This window comes from Mercenaria mercenaria, unplaced genomic scaffold (genome assembly GCF_021730395.1).
Source record: "Mercenaria mercenaria strain notata unplaced genomic scaffold, MADL_Memer_1 contig_2301, whole genome shotgun sequence".
NCBI lineage: Eukaryota > Metazoa > Mollusca > Bivalvia > Venerida > Veneridae > Mercenaria > Mercenaria mercenaria.
In genome coordinates, this window is record NW_026460354.1 from 3031 (window position 1) to 19563 (window position 16533).

General features: G+C 36.4%; 1 long non-coding RNA gene across 1 annotated transcript; it reads left to right on the top strand.

The window, feature by feature from the left end:
• The first annotated feature begins 7650 nt into the window (after window positions 1–7650).
• Window positions 7651–15239, top strand: LOC128552323 (uncharacterized). The gene is made up of 3 exons (XR_008369041.1): window positions 7651–7794; window positions 10485–10570; window positions 11766–15239. It is a non-coding gene; the product is annotated as an uncharacterized LOC128552323 (long non-coding RNA).
• Window positions 15240–16533: the final 1294 nt, after the last annotated feature.

Here is a 16533-nt window from a genome sequence, read left to right on the forward strand (position 1 = left end):
GGTGGCTTAGGGTCAATTGGTTGGGTAAAGTAGCAATCCCTTGAATCCCCTTATTGCATTTTTGCAATACAGCTGGTGATATAAACAAGATTGTAAAACACCTGGCCGCGTATTTCACTACAGTATCACTAACATGTTTGAGCTGGATATCCGCACTGCATACATGTTCCCTTGTTGGACTCCGCGGCGGGTGGGGGCTGCGAGTTACGAATCTAAACAAATTCAACATGGAAAATCATAATAAAAACAAACGACCGCATACCGAAACAGACTCAGACGGTACGGAAAGTGAGATTCACTCTCACCGACCATACACATCCAACATGGCATTTTCAAGATTTCTGTTAATTCAGTCAACTGATGAAACTTTTAAAATGGCAAGTCTTTCTCAATTCGTAATTGAAAAAACACTTCAAAGTAAAGCTGGTGTACCGAAGTCCGTCAAAAAGTTACGCACAGGGGATCTGCTGGTTGAAGTAGAAAAAGCAGCACATGCGCACAATTTACTTAAACTAACATCGTAAGGCTTCTGGTGGCGCATCAATTTTAATACATAATGCATGTCCGCATAGAGAAATTGTTTTGAATACTACTATTCAATATATATACCTCCTAAATTTAAACTTGATCTTGAAGACCTTGACAACCTAATCAATCAACTATCGCAGCCTTTTATTCTGTTCGGATATTTTAATGGTCATCACGAGTTTTAGGGCTGTTCTGACAGCAATACTAGAGGTAAAATTATTGAAACCTTTATTGAAAGAAATTCTCTCTGCTTAATGAATGATAAATCCAAAACATATCTACATCCTGCTACAGGACACTACTCTTCTCTTGATTTGTCAGTTTGCCAACCAAGCCTTTTTCTTGACTTCGAATGGAGGGTGTTAGATGGCTTACATAGGAGTGATCATTTCCCGATTATCTTATCAAGTATTGTTCAACAAACGTCAGATGATTCCTCTTATTTTAAATTTAATAAAGCTGACCAAAGAGCTATAAAAATAAATAGATCGGCAACTTAAAAGTCATACAGAGCAAATCTCGCCAACATCCCGTGATAACAGAATGAGATCTCGTTTACCGGAAGTGGTGCTTTCTCCACGCGCCATTTTGTATGCGAAAGCAATCATTATTCATCGGTAAAATAATTATCACCGTATGACCATGCTTCTTTTGATGGCAAGAAACGTGTTCTTTGTCTTAACACTTTTTCACATTAAACTAATATTGTTTTAGAAGCTAACGTGTTTAAAGGTACAAATTGTAACTCCATGCTCGCCGATGTTTGTTTTACTAAGATAACGCCGATTCACGCTCTGACACGAGATCACGCGAGATTACAGCCAGTTGCCATTCTGTGTATTTTATACTTCTTTGAGCTGACTGGCAGCAATATCAGTCTTTATGCAAAAATGATTTGGCTTTAGAGAATTTTGCCATTTTTTTATCCTATTGATCGGTTTTCTGTTATTTTATCAGATATTGTAGACAAGTCCATTCCAAAAACTTCAAGAAATGTTAAATCAAAAATTAAACCATGGTATAATGATGATTGTAAGACCGCTATTTGAAAACGTAGAGCGGGCGTTAAAAGATTTAATATTCGGCCGACAAAAGACAATCTACAATCAGTTATGGTTCTTAGAGTAAAAGCTCGCAGAACTATAAAACAAGCAAAGAAAAGGTCCTTACATTCATATGTTTCTAAACTTAATTCTAGGTCGTCTGTTAAAAAAGTCTGGGAAATTATTCGTAAAATAAGTGGAAAAGGAAAAACTTCAAATGTTTCTCATCTTAAACAATCAGACCAGTCTATTGCATCTACCAAAGAGGACACTGCTAATACTCTTGGTGAAGCTTTTTCAAAAAACTCTTCATCACATAATTATGACCAAAGATTCCAAAACATTAATTTAACTAAAGAAAGCAAACCTCTGAATTTTGATTCAAATAATGAGGAAGATTATAATGAACCTTTTTCGATCACAGAGTTACTTGACTCTCTAGACAAATGTTGTGATACTGCAGCTGGTCCAGTCATTAGACCTTCTCCTTGAAATCAACAATATTTCATGGAAAACTTGTATTTTTCCAGACTCCTGGAGAGAAGCTATTGTTGTTCCCGTACAAAAATCCGGAAAAGATAGCACAAACCAAAGTAATTATAGACCGATAGCCCTTTCTAGCTGTTTATGTAAAACTCTAGAACGTATGATCAATTCTATACTAGTTTGGTATCTCGAATCGCAAGGATTAATTACAAACTTCGAGAACGGCTTTCGCAAACAATGCAGCACAACTGATCATCTTGTTCGACTGGAAAATTTTATTCGTGGTGCATTTATTGAAAAAGAGCATCTAGTGTCTGTCTTTTTCGATTTAGAAAAGGCTTATGACACTACATGGAAATATGGTATTAAGAATGATCTTGACGACATAGGTTTAAAAGCTCGTCTGCCAACATTTATATCACAAATTTTATCTGATCGAAGTTTTAAAATACGTGTTGGCGATACCCTTTCTGACACTTTTGAGCAAGAACAGGGACTTCCACAAGGTTCTATTTTATTTGTCACGCTTCTTAGCATCAAAATTTATAATATTGTGAAATGTTTGTACCAGGGACAGACTGTTCATTATATGTTGACGATTTTTTTATATGTTATCGTTCAAAAAATATGCATACGATTGAACGCCAATTACAACAGTGTTTGAATAAAATTCAACTTGGGCCATGGAAAATGGGTTTAAATTTTCCCAATCGAAAACTCAGTGTGTCCACTTTTGTCAATTACGGAAACATCATTGTGGTCCTGAGCTTTTTCTAAATGGTACAAAAATGCCCGTTGTTGACGAAGCAAAATTTCGTGGTGTTATCTTTGATAAAAAGCTTTCCTTTGTGCCGCATATAAAATACTTGTAAGCTAAATGTCTGAAGTCATTGAATCTTTTAAATGTAATTTCAAATACTGATTGGGGAGCCGATCGGAAGGTTTTTTTTAAGACTTTATAGGGCTTTAATTAGATCTAAGCTAGATTACGGTTGTATTGTTTATGGTTCAGCAATAAAATCTTATTTACAAATGTTAGATACCGCCCATAATCAAGATCCTCGTATTGCTCTAGGTGCATACCGAACATCGCCTGTTGAAAGTTTATATGCTGAAGCAAACGAACCCTCTCTTTACACACGCCGAGAAAAACTTTCATTGCAATATGCTTTAAGAGTGGCTGCCAACGGTCCTGCTCATGAAATTATTTTTAAACCAAAGTACTGTGATTCATATGAGGAAAAACCAAAACAAACAAACCGTTCGGATTTCGCATAAAATCTTCTATGAATGAAACTGACTTTGAATTCGATGGTATTAAAGAAATTTGTATTCCAGATACACCACCATGGACCCTTCATGCCTCTACAGTTATTTTCGATTTGAAAACTGCCTTTAGAAAGTCTGCCAAATAATGCAACAATATTTTCAGCCGAGGCCAAAGCTATTGAATTAGCTCTAAATTTTATATAAAAAATAGTGAAGAAAATTTTATTATCTTTTCCGACTCGCTTTCTGTTTTACAGTCAATTCATAACCGAAATATGGAAAATCCATTCATTCAAACTTTTCTTCTCAGGGTTCATGAACTATTTTTTAAAAAAGTCATATTTTGTTGGATTCCCAGTCATGTTGGTATTCATGGAAATGAGGATGCTGATATTGCAGCAAAGAAATCCCTTTTATTATCACAATCTAATCTGAAATTTTAGGCCCAATATAAACATTTACATTTTATCTAAATGGCAATCGTCATTCAATAAACTTCATGATATCAAACCTACTCTAGGGGAATGGCACCAATGGAACAGATCTGTTCGCAGGAAGTTGTTCTTTCTCGCTGCCGAATAGATCATACCCGTTTGACTCATTCTTACCTTTTGAATAAAAAAGATCAACCCGAATGTGAACCATATCGAACACCGCTAATTATTAAACATATTTAAATCGACTGTATGGACTTTGCTTCACAACGTAGTACGTATTATGACGTTGAATCTTTGAAAGAGTTATTTGAAAATGTTTCAGTCGGAAATATTTTATCGTTTTTAAAGCAGATAGGAATACATCAAAAAATCTAACATTTCATATTTTTATTTTACATCTTGCAATATTATTATGTTTGCAGCTGATATTTTAACACATACGTATATACATTTTTATGCCCCCGAAGGGAGGCATGTTAGTTTTCAGCTGTCCGTCCGTTCGTCACAATGTCCGTTCGTCACAACGTTAACTTTTTGCATGAAGGCACTTTACTCGCGAACCTTTGCACCCAGGACCTTCAAACTTCACATGCTGATAGTACTTATTGAGTACACGATCCCTACTGACTTTGGGGTCACCAGGTCAAAGGTCAAGATCACCAGGTCAAAGGTTAAGGCGCTGCGGGGGCATTTGTCACCATTAGTGACAGCTCTTGTTACATAACTGATTTTAGATATGCTTTACATTTTTACATGGATGTTTTTAGATATGTTTTACATTATTCATAGTGTTCTTTACATTTTTAAATGGATGCTTTTAGGAATGCTTTACATTTTTACATCAATGTTTATGCTTTACAGTTGGCGTTTGCAATATGACTTCTTCTCGGCGATATATGACCATTTTGTGTCGATTCGCCGTAAAACCCAACTCACTCACTATTTTATACCTTGTTGGATCTGATAGAAATTCCATAGGAATGATCCGTACCAAGTCCGTGCATATAATACGAGGTTCATGTTAGACTTATTTTGCATTGCGAAATGGCCACACAAAGTCTACGGAGATATTTCTTCTGTCATTTTAGTATATTATTGTTGTGATTTAATAGGGAATCGATCTTACCGATTTTCGTCGCGAAGCGACGAAAATCGGGATCGAATCCCACTACGGTAACATACGAGGGTATCCAAACAACACATACTATCCAAATAAAAAAATATGGAGTTCCGGTTTAGACCATGGGCGTGCGACGACCCCGATGAAATTCGGGATATCACGGTCTTCGTTAATGTTAATAAGCGTCCGTCAGATCAGTGGGCGAAACGCAATATCCGCACAATAAGATGTCTGCGACTCGAAAGAATATTCAAAGTAAGCTGTTAATTTTGTTGCGTCAGAAGCTAATCAGCCGGGAACGTGACTACACTGATATAATTTGTGATACAAACATGCTTTATTCAATACTGAGTAGCATTTTTAAACGGCGACATTTTGAACATTTTTATATTTAGATTGAGAGTGGTTACACGTTACACGGTATTTGGGAATACCGAAAACTACTCCATTACCGAAAACTACCGAAAACCAGTTTTGATTACCGAAAACTACTTATATTTCTAAAAGTATTATTATTATGATATTAAATTTAATACATACTATTAATATATAATGTTTTATTATAACAGGCGAAATTTTGAATTAATTCGTCCATGTTTAAGTGTTTTATCCGACATTATTGATTATGCTTTGAAAATGAAACATTGAGTTACTTCCCTTTCATATATATACTGTACAAAATCAGTTACACTGATTTGTTTTAGAGTTTTTAGCCATTTTGCATGACGCGGCTCAAATGTTCTAGCAGGTTTAGACGTCATATTTTCAATTAACAATTTACAATTCTACAACATGTTGCTCCACAGGTGATGTTAATGTGGAGCTCAATGAAAGCCCCGGTAACTCTAACTACTTACCGAGCCAACCACTTTGTGCCCTTGATCAATAAAGAAACAATAAATGACAGTGTCAAAATAAGTGAAAACAAGGTCCAGGAACACTCTGAAGCTGAAATCAAACAAACTGAAGAACATTTGATAAACACTAGTGCTAATTTTGACTCGTATCCACTTTTTGACAGTGATTGTAACACATCAGCCTCCTTTGGCCAAGGATATGGATGCGAAACTTTGGACGAACCTGTCACTCTATCCGATATTTCCGTACGTGACTTAGTGACAGGGTCGCCCGAAGCTTCAGATCCATCTCCTTCTACGGAACCTGTCTCTGTTAGTGCTTCACAGGCTATGGAGTCAGACATGCATGGGGTGCTTGTTTCAGGGTTTCTAGACACCAGTAACATTATTGCCCATCTCCTGAAAGATGTCCCTGGCATGACCAAAATTCCATCTGGGTCAAAAGAGAATGTATACTTTATATTAGATAACAAGGTTAATTCAGATAAGAGGTCAAATAAAAAACGCAGCGCATTTGCAGATGACCGGGGTGTTTGGAATTCTTCGTCCGGTGCCTCTCCAAAAACACATTATATTTTGCACGAGAATGGTGACCTTAGTGCAGTATATTTAAGGCAAGGTCAACTTTGTTCCAAAAAGCAGGTCAAAAAACAAGTTGTTTACACTCCCTTAAATCCTCGGCCTCAGAAAGAACAGATAGTTGTACTTCACCGCTACTATACAACTCTCAAGCAGGATAAAGGTTATAAAAAGAAAGTCACCTGGCTAGGAGATGGGGGTCTTGAAAGTCCGTTGGCCATGCACCCCATGGCTTATCTCAAAACGACCAACAACAATACGTACGCAAACCCGACTATGTGATGGACGACATTGAAAAGATGACGAAACAGAAATGTAAACCTGCTGACATATACTTGACAATGAAGGACAAATACGACGAAACGACAAGACCTGAGATAGAGACAATTTACCAGAAAGCTCGTTACGTCAAGTCAAAGACTGCTGAAGACAACGGACAATTACGTACGACAAACATTGCAGACCAGATATGCCATCTGGACAATTTGGTTACAGACAATGACAATTTCGTACAGGCCTCAATCAGAACTGGTGGTAAAACCCCGACATTCTTACTCTATACAGACGAACAAATTGACGACATCAAGACGATGTGTTGCTCTGGACGGACTGCTCTAGGCGTGGACAAGACCTTCAACCTATGTAAGATGCACGTGACGGTCACTTGTTTCAAGCAGTTGACAGTGACCGGTGACAAGACGAACGAACCGCCACTGTTCATTGGACCCATGTTCATCCATGACAATAGTGACTATGAAACATATAGTCACTTTTTTCACCATCTTAGACTGAAGTTGGGGACGAACCTAGCGAAACTCGTTATAGGTTCCGACGAAGAACAGGCAATGGTCAAGGCAATCGTGACTGAGTTTCCATGCTCTAGTCATGTTTTATGTACTAGACATTTGAAGGAAAACACCCGACAGCACTTGATTGACGAGGGGGTTCCTATTGCAGACAGGGAGGTCATTATGGGGAAAATATTTGGGACAAACGGACTTGTGAACGCAACAGACGACGCTACCTTTGACACTCTTAGTGACGACATTGTAGAATACTGTACAAATTTTTCCAGTAAATTTGTTCAGTACTTTAGCAAAAGACTTCAACCAAACCTAAAATCCAAAGTTAATGGAGTAGTTTTCGGTATTCCCAAGTACCCCACGTTACACTGGCGCCGACATTTTGAAAATTTGAGGAAACAAAAACATTCTCCAACGAGTTCTTCAGCTCGGGGAATGAGAGAATATTTCACCTTTGTGTCGCTTTTCAGATCGTATTTAATTCCTTTCCGGTACTTTAGTTTCTTTGAACTTCTTTGTTACTAAGCCTATATTGAATTTTTAAAATTAAGAAATCCGTGATTTTTCTTGCAGGCATGACTGATTAATGGAATTATTTTACTTTTATATAGAATATGGACGGCACTCCATTACAGCATGTGCATGGTTGGACCTGTTGACATTTTTAGAAACGTGAGTAACTAACTTTCCATTGTATAATAATAATGTAAACAAACACCCCACCCATAAAAAGCATAGAAATTCCTTATTTTTTACATTTTTATGTATTTATCAATTTGAAATGGGCCTTTTAGATTATTATTTCTTAAGGCTCACTGCATGTATACACAGTAATTAAGTTGAGCTTATGATTCTGCCGATAAGCTGTGCTCGGCCTAAATATAGCATTATAGGGAATCGGATTGGCTTATAGAAAAAAATATAGATTTTAAACAGGCTGGTAACATTGCCCGATCGGGTTTTCGACATAAAAACTAACATTTTTTGAAAAATAGTAAAGATATTTCTTTCAAACTTGGTTCATCTGTTCATATGACACAAATTAAAATAAAAATAACTTGGTTGCCTTCAGTTTTGGTAGAATTATTTCCCCTTGTCAGATTTTTATGACGCATAATTTTTGAAGTCCAAAAAATTATGTCTTAATGCATTACATTATGCTGTTGGTGTTTGTTTCGTATATTCCACACTCATTTGACACCGTGCAAATTGTCAACAGTCGAGATAGCGTTGATAAGCGCAACTTGGCGCAGACATGCAATTCGGCTCGATCTGTCTTTGGAATATATGTAATACTGTTTACATGTCGTACTGATACAACCACATTTTAAAATAAATTCGTATTGATACATCCACGTTTTAAAATAAAGTCATATCTGATCCCTAACAAGTTCGTAATTACAAAAATACAGCCCTTATTTGGAGTTCTGAAGCATGCTCGATTAGTTGGTCAGAATTATGAAGGAATTGAATTCAAACTGTTCCATAAATGCAAGAGTTTAAGAGTTAGTCAGAACCATAATCATGCAGAAGATGTAATTACTTTCACAAATCACAGGGCTCAAATTTTGGACTCACTAAATGCAAGTCAATTTCATGGAATGCAAGTTAAGATAAAAATTTCACACAATTTATTTTGTAAATACAAATAATAGTCAAAATTGTTGCGGTTTTTGTTAATATTTGTAGATTCGCTTTCATTTGAGGATAACAGAAAACACAACATCTTTTTTGGTTAGCCATTTTTTGTTGAATGGATTACTGATTATAAAGAAATGTAGAGGTCTATCTTATAATTAAATCTAGAACGCAGGCTATCTTACTAATTTGTACATGTATACAGTTGAATCGCTGTTTATAATATTAGGTACGAAAATTTGCCTTGCCGTAGTTTCAGCCAGTAGTTAAGTTATGCCATCAATGATGCGTTCCGAATTACTTTGAAGGTCATTTTGAGTTATAACGCACAAAATTGTACACCAAGGAAAACCGTGCAAACAATATTTATGTTCTAGCATGATTTTTAGGATATTCTAACATTCTTAATAAATTGAAAGTCTAAATTTGCAAGTAGATTTCAGATTAAGCAACAAGAAAAAAAGCTACATGCTGTACGTTGGTCAAAAAAGTTAAATTTGAGCTCTGCAAATGCAAACTGAAGCCGCTCACATTACTTTTTGGTCCGTCGATATGCATTCAGTTCCTGTTCTCCTAGGAATCCCCAGTCGAGCATGTCCCAAACAATATGATGAAGTATTTTGAGGGTATGAGCTAGACCAGTTGTTTTATGGTTCAAAATTCAGCTTTAAGTTCGGGCATGTGAAATTGGTGTCAGGCTTGGAAAATTTTCTATCTGGTTGCCAGCATGGTTAGTTGAAATCTGAATTTTGTACACTGCACACATACTCAAATACGTTTAAAGTTATACGTTTATGAATCATGACCGTCAGATACCAATTAACAATTGTAGCATTTTGTCGGCTCCTGTGTTCATACTAAACTGAGGAAGGTAGAACAGATTCTTCTAGCTGCTTTACCAGTCTGTTTTTGCCTTTTCATGATACCGAGCAAAGTGAAGGTCATAGACCACCAAGTCAAAAAGGTACCTGGAATTCACTGGGTTAAAGTAATGTTCATACCTGTCAAGACACACACATTTCGGCCTTAGATCACGCTCACACGCCTACTATTCAAGGTCACACGCATGTTAAAGAAATAAAGCAATCAATTGTTTTTTTCGTAGAAAATTATTGAATCAAACATGCAAGGTGACGTTGACACAGTGTTTTTATACCGTATAATACAGCTTTTACATTCACCATCGCAACATGTTATTTCTACCGCATGAATAAACATCACAAAAAGTAAACATGGAGGGAGACTATTCAAAACCAGATCTATTGTGTTAAAAGTCTAAATTTTCTATGTGAGGGCGTTTCCGGCTTTTAAGGATCATCGCCCTCCAGACCCTCATGAGGGAAACCTTCCCTTCGAACTCCGATCACACTCGTGGCCTTTGTGGAGCCTTGACAGCTATGAATGTTTGGCTGTTCTGGCTGGTCAGTCGTGTAAAAAACCTACTCATACAGTGACTTTTCTTTTTTCAAAACTGAAATTTTTAACCGCATTTACTTCGTTTCATTATACATTTTGACAAAATTTGCTACTGTTTTATTTTCATTAAAAAAGTTTTATTTAACAAATTTCTCCCGCCATGCCAATGATATAATTGGGGTCATCTTATTGGCATGAAAATTGATAAACTGCAAAAAGGATGTTACATGTAGCTCTTAGACCTTTGAAATTTCAAAACAGCTGGTTGTCCATGTTTTCTTAATTTGCTCACCTTTCACTATTTTCAGGCATCTTGGTCTATTATACAGAGTATTGTTGTACTGCTCCAAAGTGCTTGTTGACAGACTGAAACCACTTGCTTGTGGCTCATAAGGTATTTCTATCTTTCTGTTTCTTTATTATATAGTTGCAGCTGTGCACCATGGGAAGCAGTTTCAATCATTCAAAAGGCATGATATACTGTATACAAATTAGTATTTGTGTGAACAGATTTTTGCGATTGAGTCGGTGCATAGAATCAAATACCAAGGAACATTTGGCGTAAAAAAAAATTGTCTGTTTCCTGTATCCTGACCTACCATAAATTTTTGGCCCGACCCTTAATGGACGGTCCGTCCACCTTTGTCTTTGAGAACATTTTTTTCAACTTTTTGACAAAAAGTTGGAAAACTGCACTTTTTATGCTTTAAACATGGACAGTGATGTTATAAATCAACTTACTAATGCTCTAGAGGCATAACCCCCCTATTTGTATTCATTTTTTGACACAAAAATAATTTCCAAAAAGTCTCCCTAAAAATAATTTTAAAAAATCCAAGGAAAAAGTTTTTCCGACCTACCTACCCTAATTTTTTTTAGCACGTTACCGGAAACAAAAATTTTTTCAGTCCTTAGTAAAGACTCATTTCTTGATGATAAAGCATTTCTGGACAAAACCATAAAATTTAATACATGTATGCAAATTTAAACAATTATTAGCTCGATCACCTGTCACAGGGTGACAACATGAGTTGATGTCCGTCATGTACCAACAATTTGTAAAAATCTTCTTCAGAACCACTGGGCAGATTTACACCAAACTTTACAGAATGATCATGGGGTGGTCCTCTTTCGAAATTACCCAAAGAATTTAATTCCATATAGAACTCACTGAAAAGAAAAACTTTGAAAATGATTTCTTGTCAGAAATTGTTAGCCGGCAGGGCTTTTCATCCTTACATGACAGAGGCCTATATTCGGCCACTTCCCAATCCAAAAATATTGCATTTTTTCCCCAACATCCCAAAATGCAAGGTAACATTTCCCAAAAATCACATCAACAAATGGTTTAATTTTATTTACATTTTAGTGTTATCGCAGGAAGCGGTTCTCAGATATTGATTTTTTAGCTCACCTGTCACAAAGTGACAAGGTGAGCTTTTGTGATAGCGCGGCATCCGTCGTCCGTCTGTGCGTCGGTAAACTTTTGCTTGTGACCACTCTATAGGTCACATTTTTCATGGGATCTTTATGAAAGTTGGTTGGGGTCTCTTTTTATCAGTTTACAACATTTGATTTCTGTTTTACAGGTTCACTTCTTGAGAGCAGGCAGCTACAAAATGGAAGGTCAACAAATCCAGTATACTTGAAAAGCAAGAAAGAAACACCAGAAAATATAAAAAGACAGAAGAACAAGGGAACTTCAATAAAAAAAAAACTTTTAGGATAGGAATTCAGGATTTATTTAGAAACTAAATATATTTTGAGAACAGCAGTGTTTGACTAAGCTCTGTTACTTTAAGAGATAATGTGATTATCACATTGGTTTTGTTATTGTCGAGCCCGCTTGCGGAAGCGAAGACATAGTTGTCCAAATGTCTATTCGGTGTATGTGCGTGCGTGCGTCCGTCCGGATTTGTTTGTCCGGACCATAATTTGGACATGCATGGAGCAATCTTGTTTATATATGGTATGAATGTTAACTTCAGTGACACGGAGTGTCATGTGCAAGCCCCAGGTTCCTATTTCAAAGGTCAAGATCACACTTACAGGTCAAAGGTCAAATTCAAAAATGACTTTGTCCGGAGCATTTCTTCTTCATGCATGGAGGGATTTTGAAGTAACTTAGCACAATTGTTCACCATCATGAGATGGAGTGTCTTGAGCAAGAACCAGGTCCCTAGGTCTAAGGTCAAGGTCACACTTAGAGGTCAAAGGATACAAGAATGACAACTTTGTCTGGAGCATTTCTTCTTCATGCATGGAGGGACTTTGATGTAACTTGGCAAAAATGTTCACCACCATGAGACAGAGTGTCATGTGGAAGAACCAGGTCTAAGGTCAAGGTCACACTTAGAGGTCAAAAGTCAGACACAAGAATGACTTTGTCTGGAGCATTTCTTTTTGATGCATAGAGGGATTTTGATGTAACTTGGCACAATTGTTCATCATCATGCGACGGAGTGTTATGCATAAGATCCTAGAATTGCTTCCCTTTGTTGTTACTATAAATAGCTTACATTTGTAACTTGCTTATTACTGGTCGTAGGGAAAAATCAAGACCACTTTTCTGTAGTACAACATACATGTTACATCCAATTTTTAGGTGTATTTTGACCTATCTCTGCTGGTGCGGATTTTTGTGTGAATTTTTTTTTTAATTTTTTTTTTTTAATTTTTTTTCTTTTTAATTTTATGTTCCTTTGTTGTTACTGTAAATATTTAACTTATATTGTAACTTTTTGCAATCTCTTTTATTTGGCATAAATGTTTGCCTCAATGAGACAAGGAGTGTCATGCACAACTCCCAGTTCTTTTGACAGCTGGCGGGCTTGACATATTGCCCGTGGGCATTTAGTTCTCATATTTTCATGAGATTTTAAAGAGAATGTTCTGTTATACCCCCATGTAGTAAGCTTGTCTGTCTTTCAGTCAGTAGGTTTTCATGGCTTCCAGATGATAACTCATGAAAAGCTTGACCGATTTAAATATTTTTTGGTACATAGTTACAGGTCAAGTTCGACTTTGGGGTCAGTAGGTCAAAGGTCAAGATAACTTGCAAACGCTTTGGCCTGGGATCATAGCTTTTGTAACACAAGTGTAACATGATAAAATACAGGTTGTTTGAATTTGAGGTCAATAGATCAAAGGTCAAGGTCATAGTGATTTTGAACAGTTGAACTGTTTCCGAATGATAACTTGAGACCTTGAGCCTAGGATGATAAAGTTTGGTACACAGGTGTCACATCATGAAATACAGGTCAAGTTTTACTTTGAGGTCAGTAGGTCAAGGTCACAATAAGGCAAAACAGTGAAATGTTTTTCAGATTTTAACTTGAGAATGCTTGAGCCTAGGATCATGAAAATTGTTAGGGAGGTTGATTATGACCAGCAGGTGACCCCTAATGATGTTTAGGTCACAGGTCAAGGTCACACTGACCCGGTTCTTTAAAATGATGCACGGAGGGGCACCTGGGGTCTTCCTCCACCATTAAAACTGGAAAGTCGCCATATGACCTATCCTGTGTCGGTGTGATGTTAACTTCAACAAAATAAATAACGGTTCTTTAAAACGGTTTTTGGACAATAACTTCAGGATGCTTGGGATGAGAAACACAAAATTTAGTACAAGGTTGGTCTTGACCAGCAGATTACCTGTATTGATTTTATTTTAGAGTTCCAAAGGTCAGGATGACCCGGAACATTTAAACCTTTTCCATACAACTTGAGAACACTTGGGCGGAGGATCATGAAACTATGGAGATTGAATTTGAGGTCATTAGGTAATAGCTCAAGAAAATGCTGCTTTGTTATTGGCTTAGTTCTTTGATAAAGCCATATTGTGGGGGTATAATTCGTCACTCCTGTGACAACTCTAGCATTTAGCTCACCTCAGCACAAAGTGCTCAAGGTGAGCTTTTGTGATCGCCCTGTGTCCGTCCGTCGTCAACAATTTGACTGTTAACACTCCAGAGGTCACAATTTTGACTTAATCTTTATGAAACTTGGTCAGAATGTTACCCTCAATAAAATCTTGGACACATTTGATGTTGGGTCATCTTGAAACTAGGTCACCAAGTCAGATCAAAGGAAAAGCTTGTTAACACTGTAGAGGTCACATTTAAGACTATATCTTCATGAAACTTGGTCAGAATGTTAATATTAATGATCCATAGATCAGATTCAAATCTTGGTCAAGTGGGGTCAAAAACTAGGTCACCAGGTCAAATCAAGGGAAAAGCTTGTTAACACTCTAGAGGTCACAATTTTGGCCCAATCTTAATGAAACTTGGTCAAAATGTTACCGTCAATAAAATATTGGACAAGTTTGATATTGGGTCGTCTAGGGTCAAAAACTAGGAACATGTAACCAGGTCAAATCAAAGGAAAAGCTTGTTAACACTGTAGTGGCCACATTTTTGACCATATCTTAATGAAACTTTGTCAGAATTTAATCTTGATGATCTATAGGCCAAGTTAAATCTAGGTCAGGTGGGATTAAAGACTAGGTCGCTAGGTCAAATCAAAGGAACAGCTTGTTAACACTCCAGAGGCCACATTTATGACTGCATCTTCATGAAACTTAATCAGAATGTTAATCTTGATGATCTTTCAGTCAAGTTTGAATCTGGGTCATGTGGGGTCAAAAACTAGGTCACCAAGTCAAATCAAAGGAAAAGCTAGTTAACTCTTTAGAGGCTACATTTATGATCATATCTTAATGTAACTTGGTCAGAATGTTGATCTTGATGATCTTTATGTCAATATGCCAGGTGAGCGATACAGGGCCATCATGGCCCTCTTGTTTATTTGTTCTTGTTGTAAGAGAAATTGTACATTTTAGAATACAGATTACAGCAAGTCACATTTTCTTTATTTTGACAATACTTATTTCGAAGCCTGACAAAAGCATCCAGTACTGGTATTAAAAGTTGTTATTCACAGTTCAGCTATATTTCATGTATGGATAAAACAAATTATGTGATCTGTGATCATTATAAATGTGTATACAGATAAAACTTAAACATGTGAACAGTTTATTCAATAAATAAAGTGTAATGCAAGTCTTTGTGATGTGTATATAAAAGCAAAATTAGGATTTGTTTTACGAGTAATTTCAGAATTACAATTAACACAAATAGAAAAAAACCAAGCCTGCACAAGAAAGCTAATATGTCTCCCTAGACTGAGCTCTTAACCTGCCGTGGTGCAAATAGATTGTTAATGTGTGTCTGTTAAGTCTTGTTAAGTGAGCTGCAATCTAGTAACTTTTAAGTTTGTATGATTTTTAGCTCACCTGAGCACAGTGTGAGCTGTTGTGATCACCTTTAAGTCTGTCATTGTGCTTCTCAACAATTTGCCTGTTATTAAACACCCTAGTAGACAGTTTTTTTAAATGTTAAAGGGATGAGTTGAAGTCCGATCGATTCCCGATTGAGGCAGTGCCTTATTTCATATTAAAACCTCATAGGATCAATAGCGAGCCTAATTATGCATATATTATGGATTGAATAATTTAGTCTGAGTGAAGGCATTTTCATTATAATATTACACATCAAACTATTTACAGACCCTATCATTCTAGTCCGGATTTCAATGATTTCAATGATAGTTTACGAGAGGGAGTGATATAAAGCCTTTTTGAGCATATCATTGGCACCCCACCACTCTTATATTATTTTGGGGTGGAATAACTCTTTGATTTATTTTTTTTCAATGAAATTTGGCAAAATGTCTACTTATACTTTTGTTGGATTTCAAAGGTAATGAGTAGAAAATCTACGTTCCACACTGGGTATTCGGCTACCTACTCGTTTGATCGAAACCGTCCTCGAGTGATTTATAACGTACTGGATATTCACACGTAAAGCGTGTATTTATTTCTTGTTTTACTGAAGATTTAAAACGTTTTAGTATTGGATGAGTATGATCACACCCTAACTATATCCATGTCAAATTTCTATCTCATATGAGATGAATAATTGTGAAAATATACGTTTTTTGTCGCGAAAATGAAGATATTTTAAGGCGATGCTAACTATTTTCATTAATAATGGTATTATGTAGGACTAATTTAGGAATTGTTTGTTAAGAAAATGAAAAGCAGACATTCTGTGTGTTTCACAAAACAATTGGAAGCACAGTAAAATTAGCGCGTTTTTAGAAGACATTGTGTAGAAAAAGAGACACCTCTGATAATGTACCGTGACTCCGTCCTCGTTGTTTCTGTCAATCGAGCGGATACTGTCCTCGTTATTGAAATGAACATTACATTGACGCAGACCCTTTATCTAAAATTTAGCGATAATATGCAATGACCAACCAAGATAAGGATAAAACTTGGATCTTCTATACCCT